The sequence below is a fragment of the Tympanuchus pallidicinctus genome, unplaced genomic scaffold (genome assembly GCF_026119805.1).
Source record: "Tympanuchus pallidicinctus isolate F22 unplaced genomic scaffold, pur_lepc_1.0 scaffold2, whole genome shotgun sequence".
Lineage (NCBI taxonomy): Eukaryota > Metazoa > Chordata > Aves > Galliformes > Phasianidae > Tympanuchus > Tympanuchus pallidicinctus.
The window spans coordinates 48,860,389-48,876,717 of NW_026294721.1; the positions used below are offsets into that span (position 1 = coordinate 48,860,389).

General features: G+C 33.9%; 1 long non-coding RNA gene across 1 annotated transcript in view; it reads left to right on the top strand.

Annotated features, from left to right (window-relative positions):
- LOC128080739 (uncharacterized) overlaps window positions 1-10,112 on the top strand; it is a 32,224-nt gene extending 22,112 nt beyond the window's left edge. The window contains exon 2 of the long non-coding RNA XR_008206865.1: window positions 10,044-10,112. This is a non-coding gene — a long non-coding RNA (uncharacterized LOC128080739). The remainder of the gene's footprint in view (window positions 1-10,043) is intronic.
- The last annotated feature ends 6,217 nt before the right edge of the window (window positions 10,113-16,329 follow it).

Here is a 16,329-nt window from a genome sequence, read left to right on the forward strand (position 1 = left end):
TCCTTTTCAAGGTTTATAATAGTTTTTCTGTTTAAAAACAGATAAAGGGATAGGTTCTAAGAGAGAATGAATTGCCATATGGTGGATTTCTTTCCATAAAAGTCCAGAAAGCTATACCAATATTGTTAATAAATGCAAGTACATATGCATTTTAAGGGGATAAAAAACAAAACAAAACAAAAAAAAAAACAAACAGTTTTTTTTTAAAATATAATTGTTTTCACTATCTGTGTTGCGACTACTCTTTATTTCAAACATAAATCTTAAATGTAGATTAATTTCTACCTACAAATTAATGTTAAGTATAAAAAGTGATCTTTAAAAGATCAGAAAAAAATCTACCTTGTAACTAGAATGAACCTTAAATGAACCTTAATTAAGAATATTAAACTGGCTCCTAATAGACACAGCTATTGATCTAATTAACAGGAAGTGCATAGCTGAACGGAAAGATTTGATAGAATAAATCCCCTCTTGTTGACACAATGTTGGCACAGAATTTCAGTGAGAGGGAAACTCTTAATAGTTTCTCTGATTTGTTCCCCCCACCTCCACCCCAAGTACTCTAATTTATGATCGGATTGGCTGGTATTGCATTTTAGTGTGAAGATGGTATTGGCTTTTTTTTGTTTGTTTTTTGTTTTTTTTTTCTTTGCCAAGAATAGTTTAGCAGGAATAGCAAATCAAATGAAAATTATATATACTAATTATATACAGTGTATTTGTATATAATATAGTATGTAGTATTACACATACTATATTTGATATGCTTGTAAATATATTATAGTATATTATATATAGTGTATTTGTATGTAGTATATTTGTAACTTAGTATATAGTATTTTATATATTGCATATTTTATATACTTGACATATTCTGAGTCACAGAGGCTCTGCAATAACAACAAGGCCAATATTTTAGAACAGACACACAGACTGTGCTTACTGTTTCAAAATATATGACATCCAATATCACTTTCAATGACAGATCCCTTTCAATGTCTAAATTAATGATTATAAAACTTAATAAAATCTTACTCAAAACCTACATGTTTCAGGTATTTGAACTGGTGTTGATCAGGTTAAATTTATATACTTTTTGTAGATATTTTGCATTTATTCGTATGTTCTATTCCATTGTAGTGAATGTCTTAAAGTTGCTTATCATATTTCATCATTACACTTAAATTGGAATTTAGAAATAATAAATTTATTACAGAGAGAAAAACTGAATATGAAACTTCTTGTTTTAGTACAAGGCTCCTACAGATGGTTCTGACTCTGTCCTCATTTCACTTGTTTTAATTCTCTATTTCTCAGAAGTCATACACATTGTACACATATCATAAAGCTAAATCTATCTGTATTCATGTATATTCTGTATGCTACACTAAGCTGGTATGCATGAGTCTAGAATATATTAGATCAGTGTCAGAGAAGACATGATTTCTGCTTGCTTTGTGAGCTACAAATATATGTTTTAAATTCCATTTTAGTTTATTCATCCTAGCTAATACCATTAGTTTCTGATACAGTTGTATCAGAATGAGTTCAAAATCAAAAGTTTTGGTGCTGATTTTTCTTCTTCACATGGACAATAATAAGATACAGGTCCTGAAAAGGTGAGTGTAAAAAGGAATTCTTAGTGTGTCATAAAAAATAATTTTCATAATATTTCCAAAAGCTAAACTGTATGTGTCAATCTCCTTTGTCTGTAGGACAAAAGCTTTTTAAAACTTCTACAGATTTTATCCTGAATTTTGAACTGCTTAGTCAGGAGAGTGGAAGTTTGTATAAGTGTATATTTCAGAACAGCCTGAAGATTTTCCTGCATCGTGTGTAGTCTTCACATTTTTGAGACCATCAGCTAGTTCTTGAGACAAGGTGAATCGAAATTTTCACCAGGATTTCCTGATATAGAAAAGAGAAAATGACTACATTTTCCCTCTGATGTTAAGCATGGCTATTTCATTCATTTCAGTGAAATTTGCACTAGTTCCACACAAGGGGAATATTTGATCAGTGGCTTATTTATCTGTCAGCCAGTACGCATGTTATTCTTTTATTAGCTGTTTACTGTAAAGACTGGGAGACTAAATTCCAATTAATATTGATGGGTGTGTTCTTACAAGGCAGAAGATTAAAAAACATTATTTCTTAACAGTGTTGCTTTTGTGAAAATAAGAAGATAAAATAAGCTCTGGCTTTGTTTCTTTGTTTGTTTGTTTTTCTGTGACTTTCACATTCCTATTTAGTCAAGTCTTTAAGCCAGTGAAATACTTTCAAAGACTTGGATAATTGGAACAGAAATTACTTCTTGCTCCTTCTCCACATTAGATTTGCCCAGAAAATTTTGTATGAAGATCTCGAAGCCAAATCCATTCAAATAGCTAGGACTCCCTCCCTTTTGGGCTTGCTACCCTTTACTGCCTTTCTGTAGAAACTTCCTCAAAGCTCTGAGTGCTCAATGTTATTGGAATTCTCATCCATAACAGGTTTTGGATGATCTGCATTGTAGCTGTAGATTTTCAGAAATCAATTGTGATTTCTTTATGTTTTATACTTGTATGGATTTGCCGACTTTCATCTTTGATACCTTCTACTGATTGATATTCTACTTGCATTAATGTAACTCCATCCGGAATGAGGTAATTCCACCCTTCAGTGAATACTTCGTTGCTTCTGCTTTTATTAAGACAACTAAAACAAAACAAAACAAAAACAAACAAACAAACAAAACCATACTATTTTTTGATGTAAAGATACAGCTCCTACACGGCATTTTTTGGCCATTTCAACATTCTGCATTGCTAATCCATAATAATGGTAATAATTGTGTTAACACATCTACAATCATTTCAGTTTATTCATAGCTAGATGTTACTATTCACAAAGCAAACTTTTGTCTAATGAACTCAGTTTGTTTACTCCTTGTTATCAAACGTCATGTCAGTCTTATTTGAAAGTTAAAAATATTCTTTCCATTTAGAGAAAACATCTATAAAATAAATATCAGTTGTAGAATTCCCTTGTAAAGGTAATTGTAAGGGATTCTTCTAAAAGAATCAATCGTTTGAGACCTCCACAACAATGTATTTTCACGAAGAACATTAAAGGATGACAATTATTTAACATAATATAAATCTTGAATATAAGATTAACTGTCTCCATATTGATGCATATGGAAATATTTCTTGTATTAACTGTTTCATAGATAAATTGAACCAATAGATTTCCTCTTAGTATACAAAAAAAATTCTGCTGACTGTTTTACATGTCTAATGACAATCTCAATCAAGTTATGGTTATATTATTTCACACTGTTTCTTTCAAGTCATTTGGTGGCCAGCTTTTCTGTCTTCTTGAGAAATGCCTCAGTGTTGTGCACTTGAAGTATTTTTGTAGTTTATTAAATTAAAATCAAATATGTAATGTCTTGAAGACCAACCTTCTAAAATAGAGCTTTCAGTGTATTAGTAGGGCAGTATATGGAAGCTTAAATTACATCTATGTATATATAAATATTTTGTTAATTAAGAATTTGATCTCCACTGTAAACCAGTTTGTTTTAAGGAATATTAAGAAGCTTTATATTTCTGCCTAAAATAGACACAAAAATCCAAACAATGCAAAATCATTATTTATTATAACATGCTGTGGTATCATTAATTAAATATTTAAGACAGTAAGAAATTGTCAGTAAGAGACTGCTTTTCCTGGCCTTCCAATTACCTTAAAGTACTGTCTTTAGGTACTTACCAAAGGTATGAGTTTTTTTTTTTCTGAACTGTTAAAATTACTTTAAAACATCTCCGTGGATGGCGCTGAGTCAGTGTGAATTCCATAAATAGATTGATTTTTTTTTTTTTTCCCTGCATGTAAATGTAATGTAATGTACCTGCTGCTTGTTTCGTAGTTTAAACTGTTCATGAAAGAGGATCACTAAATTCCTTCTCTTCTGATAAGCATAGTGAGATTGAGTAGACTTTGAAGATTATTTATCTGTAGTATGAACTGATTTGCATATTGCTATGTAAGCAGAAAATATGGGAGAGACAACCTTCCAATTTCTTGTTCAGAGTAGTGCAAGCCAGTGGGACCTCTAGTACACTTGCCAGTTTCTGCTTACATGATGGCTAAATGTTTGCTCATCTCCTAGATATTTATGGACTCTTATCTGTGTGTTTACTTCTCTTTCATCTAATCAGAATTTCATTTGCTGCAACCTACGGCCACTACATCTTGTCATTTCACTGTGCACCAAACAGACTGTGGCTTAACATCCTGTATAACTCTCCAGGAGATAGTTAGATAGGAGATAGAAAACAGCAGTTGGAGACTTTTCTTATTTTTTCTACAGGCCAAACAAATAGAGGTTTCCTGCACCATCTGCTCCAGCCTCTTGACTAGGCTAGTGGCTCTCCACCTGACCTAACCTGGTTTGGCAATCTCTCTTTTGTACTGGGGAGCCAAAACTTAACATAGTGCAGTCTCATGAATACTTTCTGGAGAGAAATAATCACTTGTATTTAGCTCTGCAAAATTAGAGAGAATTTGCTGTTATGTGTGGAAATGTCCTCCCATTCTTTTTGGAAGATCTGTTTCATCTTAATCTGAAGAAACTGAATTTCTGGATGTAACTGTCAAGTAGTTTCCCTCAATTTTTAAGTAAAGACAATGACTGGTTTTTTCAAATCCCTTAAAACATGAGGCTATTCCTTGTTACATGCAGTACACTTGTATTATTTGCTTCTCAGGTATTACTGCACATTTTTCAGATGTTATTTGATGTTCTTGATTAAAACTAGAAAATATGCCTTCTCCTCTTGGTGTATTCTAGTTAATCTTGGTTCTTGAAATTGTATCTCTGAGACTGTTTATTGTGAGTAGATGTAATAGACAATTTTGAGGTAATTTCATATTGAATACAACTTCCTAGGGGGAAAAAATGCATATATACAAACAAGAAATAAAATTACACATAGAAAAAAATGTTCTCACATGTAAACATTCAGTTAGTGTTGTCTATTTTAGTAAGTTGTCTACAGTTAAAAAACTTAGAAATCAGAATGCAAAAAGTTCTGAGAGAAATAACTGAGATGTTTATCTAATTGTGAAAGATCAAACACGCTGGAAAATTAAGAAAAATGAATGTGAACAATCTGCTTGTGATCCAGGAAGTTTTGTAAATGAATTTAAATTCTCTATCTATAATTCAGGAAGACATCTGTATTTCTTCTATTTGTTTTTCACAACTTCTTGTACTTAGCAGAAATACTGTTGGCCGAGACTGAGCCCTTTTGTGTTGAAAACTGGTATAAGCATAACTTTCTGTAGACACAGACTCTTTATTTAAGAACACTAATTCCTGATGTTTTATAAATAGACTTTCCACTATTATAATTCCAATTAAAATCTGTGGGTCCTGAGATTTCACTTAACACCTGAACTAATAAATGCAGGGACATGCACTGTGGAGGGAGCTGAACTGCCTTTTCGTGAAGTGTTTCTTCTACTGTTTTATTTTGTTCTGACCCTTGCTTTTCTGAGCTATTTCTGTACCTCTACATAAGACTGAATCACATACAAGAAATACGAGATATCATATGAGAATGACATACAATATTTAATGTCATATTCTTTTTTGAGCACGTGTGATAGTGATGGAATTGGAGTGCCTACCACTTCCCTTTGGAAGAAAGTCACCTGTTAACTGTAAGGAAAAGAATTGTGTGTGTGTGTTCACAAGTGCATGCACACATGCGCACTCATTCATATATTGCATGAGGATCATGTTTGTATTTATTGAGGACCATTTTCTAATGGTCTAGTTTAAGTAATAGGCAACAGATAGCACATTTGTTTTGCTGAAGAGCTGAAGTGGGAGAAATGTGAATGACTTCTGTGGGTTGGCATGATTTGAAACTGAAAGAGAAAGTGGGAAAATGTTTTTGTATGTATGTTTGTTTGTTTGCAAGGAGAATTCGGAACTGAGAACAAAGCATTTGAGATTGTAGGGGTTTTGCATACTCTTCCTCTGCTCTTTTTCTTCTCTACATAATTGCTATTTAGAAGAACAGTCAGATGCAACACTGCTTTCCATCCAGTCGCTTTTAAGAACAAGAGCTTCACAGATTATCTTTACGCAAATATAGAAGATAAAATCAGAAATGATCACTCTCTATTTTAAAATTAGAAAAACATTCCTCGTTTTTGTTTGTTTTGCTTTGATTCCCTCACATTTGACTATTGTAAAGAATTTGCTTGGCAGATTGAGTTTTAAGAAACTTACTGGAATCTAACCAACCAGGATATTTTTTTAAGGGTGGCCTTCAACAGATGTTTTTTCACCTCTTATCTACAGGTAGAACCTGATAGCAGGTATTAGACTGTCAGCACATCTCTAAATTTACTTTGATGCAGGCTGGCAGAAGCAATAGGTACTGCAAAACTAATCTTTCCAATAACATATGTCTCCTGAAAGAGACAGGACTGTATGTATTAAAAATATTTTGATTGAAGGGAAAAATATATTGACTAGGATTCTCTTATCTGATACTTACTTTTATCTACTGGCAGTCTTCCCTCTTCCTCTCTTCTCTAGTCCCACAAGGAATAAAAAGAGGCCTGTGCTCCTGGTAGAGCTTCTTTTATATATATACATATATATAAAAATCTTTTTTTAAAAAAAATATTATTAATCATGTAAATACTTTCTTTTGGTTTTGCTCTCCTCTTTCAGTTTTTCAGATGAAAAAGTAAGCTATACCTATTTTCAAACAATCAAACTTCCTTCCACCTCTCTATGAACTCATGTCCACCTTAGAAATAATATGGTGAATAGTTCTATAAAACAAATACTTGACTGCAGATGTTCCTTTAGTAACCCTATAAAATATGTAGTTTGGCTGCCAGATACTGTCATACTTATTGACTTCTTTTTGCTCATGAATAAAAATCCATTTTACATTGTATTTTTGAACAGGAGACCTTGGGTCTGTATATGGAAGGAAAGGATTTCATGGATCAGGAATTTTATTTTAGCACCAAGACAAAAACCAATTTATTGCAAATTGAACTTTTAACAGAACATTTAACTGATAAATAGGTAAACAATAAAAAGATTAATTAAAATTTAATTATGGAGTAAGTGCAATTTTAAATTATCGGGAGTACAGCACATTATTGAGTCAAGGAGTAATTCATTCAGTGCTATTTTGGTTTCGTAGTAGCCCAAGTTTTAAGCAAGATACTACTGTATGACTGTTTCATGCCTGATAGAGATGTTTCAGATTTCTTATCTGTCCAGATGCCTGAACTCTCTGAACAGGAAAGCATTTGTGTGCTTCATGGCATCACTGGTACATCCATGTTCTGGGCTGTTAGAAAACTGGGGATCATCTGTAGTAGGCCTGTCTTCCCTGCAGCTCTGCCTGTGTTCCTCAAAATCCATCAAGGCCATTTGTATTTCTTTCGTTTGCCAGATGGCTCACATTTGCTTCAGGCAGGCCTTCATCTGTGCAGTGGAAATTTCCTTTTACATCAAAGCAGAAAAAATACTAAGTAACATAAAACTGGCACTTTCTCTTTAAAAAATTACTTCCTGATATTTTTAAGGACACCTATTGTATGTGGTTTTTGTTTGTTTATTCAAAGTACAGAAATTTTTAGAATTTGAATTAATAGAATACAGTTATTATATTTAGGGATGAGTATGAGAGCATTTAAATGTCTTGTCATGAAGCTTGTCATTTTATTTATTTATTTATTTATTTTTTCTTGCTTGCTTCCTTGCTTTTTAAGCTATTCTCCTTTATCATGAAGAAATATTTCTTTTTTAGTGCAGGTGTCAGTCTGACACAGACATTGACTATTATTTAAAAACTTTTTGAGGTAAAATTATAGAGATAAGATTGTTTCTCCAAAGTAGATTGCTTTTCCAAACTAGCAACAAAACTCAGAGAAAATGTTTGTGTGCATTTTCTCCTTTTTACATCCCTGTTTTCTAGAATGAGATAAAAAAATATGTAAGAACATTAGTCATGCTTCAGAGGAAGTCTGGCTGAATGCTGAGAATAAAAGCCAACCCATTCCTCAAGCATTAGCATTTGAACATAGTTTTCTTAAAATGTCACCTTTTTATTGCAATCAGCATAAGTGTCAGTGTGTTATTCCACTGTTATTCCAGGCCTTCATAACTCTGACCACCATTTACCTTCATTGGAATTTGCTGAATCCATGGCAGGAACGCAAATTCATGGGGTCAAAACCAAAACAAATAATTTGGAACTCTTCTCACCTAACTCAGCTGGAAAAGAAAAATTACTTGCATTAGCTTTGGGGAAAATATCTGTGTATGTGTAATTGTTTAGTTTATATTCATGGTTGTGTAAAGCAAGCTAGATCTGAAGCTGCAGTTTTACGCTTATGTTAGCTCAATATCCAGAAATTATTCAGGAAAAGCTTGCTGAGGATGCCCAGCCAGCACAGTGGAAGAAGGTGCAGCACTGTCATGACCTCATATTGCTCATTTGCCAACCCATTGTGGAGAGCAGCCAACAGCAGAGTCCCACCAGCAGCTCATGACCTGTCCCATAATAGAGAGATGCAGTGATTTGGTCCTGAATGCGCTAGCTGATGTTTTGAGAGAGTTTCAAGCTGATGTTGAGCTCAGGCAACATGGCTTTCTTTGCTCAGGATCAGGCTATAATCACGTGATAACTCCTGAGTCTTATCTCACCTGTCCAGAGTAACATCCTGGCTTAAATCTTAACAGACTCAAGAAGGTGAGAAACTACTTGTCATCAGTGTGTTCTCAGCTGTCAGAAGAGCAGGCTGGTTTAAGCTGGAATTGCTGCAATGTCATGTATTGCCTTCTGCATTTTGCCACACAAGAACCTGTCCCAGTGGCATTATCAGTCCTGGCAGGTATACAATACTGAATGCTAAGCTCTCCAAGAGGAGGCCCAGGTTGGAGCAGAGGGATGTAGAGAACTTCAGAAGGTGAATAATTGACTGTATCTTGACTGTGCAGGGGATGAGAGAATGCACAAAATAATTTTCCCGGAAGTGGGAAGGGGAGGAAAAGCAATCATGGCAGAAAAGTCAGAGATTACATCCCTGAGTCCTGGGAAAGAGAACCCAAAGAAACTTCATTCAGAAGTGTACGGATTTTACCAGTTGTGGCTGCAGTGTGTGTGGGTTATGGAAAATGCGAGAAATAAAAAACAGGACAAGATCAGATGTGTGTTGCGATGATTTTATGTACATAATCTCTCTTAGCAATACTGTCCAATGACATACAATACTATGAAAGTCTAGGGATTTTGAGTCCTTTATCCTCTGAATAATATGATTTAAAATAAAGCTTGAAACTTCAGTGCCTTCACTGAAAACTTCATGGAGATGATTCATGTACAGCCTGTGAATAAAACAGCTTTTGGTGTTTTGAAGACCAGGGGTGGACAGGGGTTTTTCACTCAAAGGACTCATCTGTCATGGCATGGGTACCCACAGGCAGGTTGTTTAGCTGGGATGCTTTTACATTCCTAACTCAGAGGAGAGTTAATGAATAAGCCTCACAACTTCAGTGAATATTTAGGAGTTTACAAAATAGTAATGGAGTTTGTAAAATGTTAGTGTTTCAAATATATTCACTATCCTTTATTAAAATGATATATTTCATTATTGAATACACTTGGGGATCAGTCTGTCAGGCAGTGTGGCACAGATACAATGTCAACTTCCTTGCTAATTTGTTCCTCATAGTAACAATACCGGATGCAATACTGTAATGCCATGTAATGGAGTAGGGAAAATGTCTCATATTCAGGTGATCTTTTTTTCAAGTCAGTTATTTTTATTAGTTTTTGACCCTCTAATCTTATTAATTTCTGATATTTGCAGTTTGTTAGCTCTCTTCAAAAAGCAGGTACTGGTGTTTGCACAAAGTCCTTCTGCCCTTATTACTTACGCTACACAAAAATATAGTTCTGCTTCTCTCCCCCTCCTCTCCCTTCAGAGGTCTTTAGAGCATGTAAAAGGAACACTTTAATGGGCTTTTTTTTTTTTTTTTTTTTTTTTTTTTTTTTTTTTTTTTTTTTTTTTTTTTGGCTCAATTGATGCAGCTATGTATTATTAGCCTAGTGTAACTCTAAAAAGCTTATGAGGCTTCATGGAGTAGCTGAACTGAACATAGGTTTTATGTTCCATACCTAACAGATCATGCAAGTTTCTGTCATTGTCAGTTAGGATATGCTTGATCAAGTTCAGTCAGGCCACAAATGATGAGATGTTTTTTCTTCACTGTGTGATACATCTAAAAGTCAATAGGCAGGTTATTAAGGGGTCTAGTTCAAAGTTTCAGAATTCACAGTTATTGTTACCAAAGCTAGATATAGTTAAGTAGGTGCCAAAATTATGTTTTCATAATTCACTTACATCTCAGTGGCTTTTTCAGGTGAATGTCTGTGTCTACACACAACTGTCACAAAGCAGTGAATTATTTTGGAGTTTGTAGGCATAGAATCTTATCCTCCTTGGAAATCTTTCTATCAACAAAATCATGGTAATTTAAACAATATTTGGAAAAGGATTTTTCACTGCAACTGTTTATATTTTCCTGCTGATTTTACTTGTGCTACCGATAGTAATAAGCATATAAAGCCACTAAGGGCAACAGAATACATCTTTTGGTCTTTCTGCATTGTGTGTTCATTTCAACTAAATGCAGAACTTAAAGAAAGTAAAGTATGTTCTAAATAAATAAGTTCAGTGTCCTCTTTTATTTCTTATTTTTTTCTTTTCCTTGGAGCTTCAATCCTCAGAAAGAATAGAGGGGCATCACTGCAGCTTAGAAAGAGGGACCATAAGGCTTGTAAGTGAGCTTGTAAGTACTTGAGTAAGTACTCACTTACTTGAAAGTAAGTGAGAGTTGAGTTTTCAAGAGGAAATATTATGCAAACTAAATAGATCTTAATTTTATTTATTTATTTATTTATTTATTTATTCACGAATAAGTGCATTTATATTTTGCATTTCATGGAAATTTTTCTGATTCTTAGCTACGTTATACTGGCATTGGTTTTCTGAATGACCATCAAGGATGGGACAAAATAACCGTCGGAGTTAACTGCAAGTTTTAGCAAACTATCATTCTACGTCTCTCCTGCTTTCTTGCTCCCATTTAGGACATAATACCTCATTTTTAGTGCCTGCTCTGTTAAAAAGAAATAGTTCTCTTTTAACAGAAATTAGGAAACTGACCCGTATGGAATAATGGGTCATAAGCTGCTATTTACTGTTTGGACTCCATAAATGCTCAGCGAGCATCAATGACTGTCAGTTGATGGGGTACCATTTTTTCCATATGGAGCCATTCAGTGACACACCATTGCTTCATGCACACTTCCATAACAGGCACCATTTTATCAGACTGCCCCTCTGCTGCCATCTGTTGCAGGCAGTGAAATTTAGTGGAATATAGTCAGGAAGGTTCAACTTCTACTGCCTTAACCAAACATCATAACCCCTACATCACAGACAAACATTGTGAAATAGGAGGCATTACTTTAGAAGCAACTAACAACATGATAGTTAGTAAGAGTGTTTTTGTCTTTTTAACTACTTAAATGCCTATTGTTAGTAAAACATACCAAAAAAAAAAAAAAATCCTTTTTAAAAATTTTCATTTTGTTCAGCTATGTAACATTAGAATAGGGATGAACATAGTTAAAATAGTTTGATCAGAAGTAGATTATTTTTTTCAGTCCAGAGCTGGTTTGATGCTAAAATTCAGCATAAGTGACTTTCCCAAAAGTATCAGATAATGGAAGGACTGAAAACAGAATTAATTGTGTTTTGAGTATCTGACTACTTGCATGTCAATGGCAAACATACCTACGGCAAGTTTTGTTGCGAAAAAAGAAACCTTAATGCTCTTCAGCCAAGGTACCCTCTGCCACATACATTTACATAAAATGAAACATCCCATGAGACTCAGGAAACCTTCAACGTATGAAACTTTGTTACCCTGCCCAGTGTATTATTGCTGAGTAAAGTAGGAACAAGTAGTTGAGGTATCTTAGTGAATAATATGACCTCCCTTGTTTGCCTACAAAATGAATTGATAAACCATATTTAACTTGGCAAAGTACGTAGCAGTGATGCAGTAAACGCAATTTACAAAAAGTGAGAATTAATTTTATCTCAAAAATTGTATATTTTCTGGCCATTTTTGTCAACACTACAAAATAAAACAATCTTAAAAATTCTTTCATGACTTCAGTGTAATTTTTTAATTCATATTTTAACAAATAGAATTTTTGTAGTAATAAATTATGTTTCTAAGAAGGTTGCATTAACAACTTTACACATAAATGGTAATCTAATCTTCCAGATAAGTAGTTTAATAGATAGCTTTCTTATTAATAACAAAATGATAGAATCAAATAAGGGGTAATTTCTATTATCTTTATAAATAGATAAGAAGTATATAGATGTGAAAGAAGCATTGATGTGGAAAATGTTAAAATAACAAATCTTATTAGAAGAAGGAATTTAGAAATAACTTGCCAGGAGGGTAATGACCTCAATTAAATTTTATGTGAAATTATAATTGGCGTTTTTAATAAAGGAATGCTGTTGCAAATTGCCTATTTGATATCATAATATTACAGGACGTCTTATTTCCTCTGGCTTGTATTTATATTAACTAAAAATCTTTGAGATAATCAAGGAAGATTCAAAAGTGTTTGGAGTCTGCTCAGGTAAGTTCAACCCACCTTTCAATAGAAAAAAAAAAAAAATAGGGGGGGGAAGTGGGGTAGTTGTTGTCAGAAAGTGATCCTCTTGTTCTTTTGACCAAAAAGTTGTTGATATTTGACAGCTTGTTAGTCAAAACAGTCACATAATTTTTATTTTATTTTATTAGTAGTATTTTTTAAGACATGTTTGGGGCAAATTGGCAAATTTATTTTTACAACTATCCCGATAAATTATTGAGAAACTTCTAAAAATGTCCCAGATCTCAATTTCAATATATATATATATAATGAAAAGCAATGTTTCTAATTTTCATTCTAGTCATGTGCTAACTTCTAAACACAAATTAACATGGTAACTTTGAATGAGTTCTGCGCTCGAGACTTATGTTGAGGATTAGGAGGCATTGCCTGTGGAGTCCTCCAAAATATATCTCAGTATAATGTTTTCAACTATTTATTTTCATATTATTATTATTGTGTTAAAATTCAGTCTAAATACACTGAATGCTATTAGACCAGTACATAGTTTAAATCTGAGGAAAATATTGCCAAGAGAAAAGTCATCCTAAACAGTCTCTCAGTGTATATTTCTCCCTTTTTTTTTTTTTTTTTTTTTTTTTACCTAAAATAGATGCAGAAGGGTTGCAGTTGCAACAAAATTGCAAGGGAATATTGGCTCAGAGTGCTGTAGCTAAAAATACACTATAATACTTAGAGGATTACCTAATGAAAATTCTAAGCGAAAGGAAGTGGTGTCTGTAGCGTTTGCAAATAAGCAGCTGCTGCCATTCACAATCTACCCCAATTACCTTCTGTTAATCTGGCACATCTTTAAAATGAAATACTATGCATACTTCTTCATGGTTCTAAAATTGTAGACTTTTCTTCAGGTTCACCAAGAAAAGTCAGTATCACAAGTGACCTGTGTAATTGAATGTGAATTGTTTTGGGAACAGATTTCCACAGAGAAAATGAAAACTGGAATCACAAGGAATCCTTAGCATTTCTTACAACTGTAAGCCAATATATAAATGTAAAGAGAAGTATTCTTGATTGTTGAAAAAGAGATGAGTGTTCTTTTATTGTAAGATTGTCATTTACGTCTTATCATATTTATGTAGATATATGCATAAACACTCTTGGGATATACTGTAATCTAAGAAATAAATTCTGCTGTAGTTATGAAGAAGAAATGTTTTATGGATGAGAGTAGACTACTGAATCATCAAAGCACATTTCAGCAGTCCATTCAACTACTTGGCAAATTTAGTGAGATTTGAACATTTAAACCCAAAAAAGGCAACCTAGAAATCCTATGCTACACTTAGCTTTGAAGATGCCTAAGTTGATCTTCTGTCTACATTTTGGAACACAGAGTTCTTAATTTGTTTAAACTAATGAACCTTGGTATCCATGAGACCAGTACTTAGTTCTCATAAAGCCCAATTTTAATCCAGTTGAGAGTGATATTATATACAAAATAAAGTCATGGAGAAATCAGTTGTAAAAAGGAGAAAAACTGAGGCATGAAAGATTTTGTAGCACTGCAGATGTGTTGAATTTGTCTTTGTAAAAAAAACTACCACTTTCTGTCAACCACCATAGGAGTCTTAGCAGTTTTTTAGTGCAATACTTTAACAATTCTGACTTCCCCAAAGAATCCTGACAGAGGCTGCTGTAACTTGGAATTTCTCAAACATCTGAATGGTACCAAAAGACATTTCAAATTAAGAAAAGGCCAAAGATTCAAGGATGGAAATGTAAATCAAGGGTCAACATTATTGCATCATCATCACAAAATTTCACTTACAATTTCTACAAATTCCAGATTGTCTGGGCTCTTTTTCTGCTTTATACAAGAAGAGTAATATAATTGCACCTCTGTTTGCATTACAATAATCTAATTTTCAAGCAGCTAAAGACCACGGTCTAAGTATTGTATCATAATAGCATAATATGATTATCTCTTAGAAAAACATTGTAACAAAGATATTGCTACACTTCTAAAACAAATATGATTATTTCAAAGTAAATAAAACTCGCTTTCAAACATGCATAAAAAGCCCTAAACTATTGACCTTTCCTGTGATACCTGCTTGTGCTATATGAAGCCACAAGCAATTGCTTATCAAATTTATTGCATGTCATTGCAGTGTAGTCATTTTATTACGAAGTTATAATGAGAAATACTGGATCAACCAAAGAAGTCCAGAATGCTGAATTGCAGCTCCTGAAAAACCTCCTTACTATGATATGCTAAAGGAGAAACGATTGCTATGGCATACTTCTTTTCCAATCATGTAATATGGAAATCAATACCTGGGAAGCAACTTCCGAAAAAAAGACTTTGAGATAGTATAGAATTAGTTAAATTATAGAATTGGTGAAATCATGACAAGTATGTTTTTCCAAATCATAGACACTGTCTGCATTAAGTGTTCAAGTAATGTCTGTAGATGTGTTTTTATGTTTTCTATGTTTTTCTGATGCATACTTAGGAATTGTAGTTTAACCCAGCAGGTAGCTAAACACCACTTAGCCTTTCACTCAGCCACAGTGAGTGAGCTCACCCCTGTGGGATGGGAGAGAGTGTTGGGGTGAATAAAAAAGAAAAAGTAGAAATCATGGGTTGAGATAAAAACTATTTTCTAAGACAGAAAAGGCAGTGCACAGTGCAATTGCTCACCACCCACCAACTCATAATCAGTCAGAGCCCAAGCAGTATCAGCCCCCCAGCCAGCTCCCTTCAGTTTTGTAGTTTTTTTCTGCCCCTAGTGTGCATGTGGTATGAAATATCTCTTTGGCCAGTTTGGATCAGATGTGCTGGTTCTGTCCCCTCCCCTCCTTACATCCCCCTACCTCCCTTGCTGGGCAGTATGAGAAGATAAAAAACTGAAATGTCTTTGACTCTGTACATCATTGTGCAGCAACAACTAAAACACTGGTGTGTTATCAACATTGACTTTCTTTGAAACCCAAAAGACAGCTTCATACCAGATGCTATGGAGAAAAAAAAACAACATATTTGTCCCAGCTGACACCAGGATGGGAATTAAGTTCGAGACATTTTGCAAGTTATTTTGGTTGTTGATGCTATTTTTGGTCAGCTGATGCTTCGTTTTTTTTCTATTTACTAAGTAACCCTGGAAGTAGGATATACACAAAAACAAAGTAATTAGTACTGCCTCATATACACAATAGCTAGCTAGGACTAATGAGCCTACAGGCTAAGCATCACTGTGCTCACCAAACCCATGTGAGACCTTATGTTTAAGTTTACACATACTCATCTTTGTTGTTGCTGAATTGTTGTGTTGCAAATCTTTCTATTTGCTTTAGGACTTCATATCTTTACCAGTGTTTTTCTCCTTGAATATTTGAGCTGCTGTCCCCATCTCTGAGTGCACCATTACCTTTCTTACCTTTCATATCTGCTTTCTGTGGTCTTTCTCTAAATTCTACACAGTTGTGCAATTTTCTCTGAGACAAGGTGATACAGATGGACTCTATCAGCATAACTTTGGATCAGGATCAGTTAGATGGTGGAACCTCTTGAAGAAGGGCT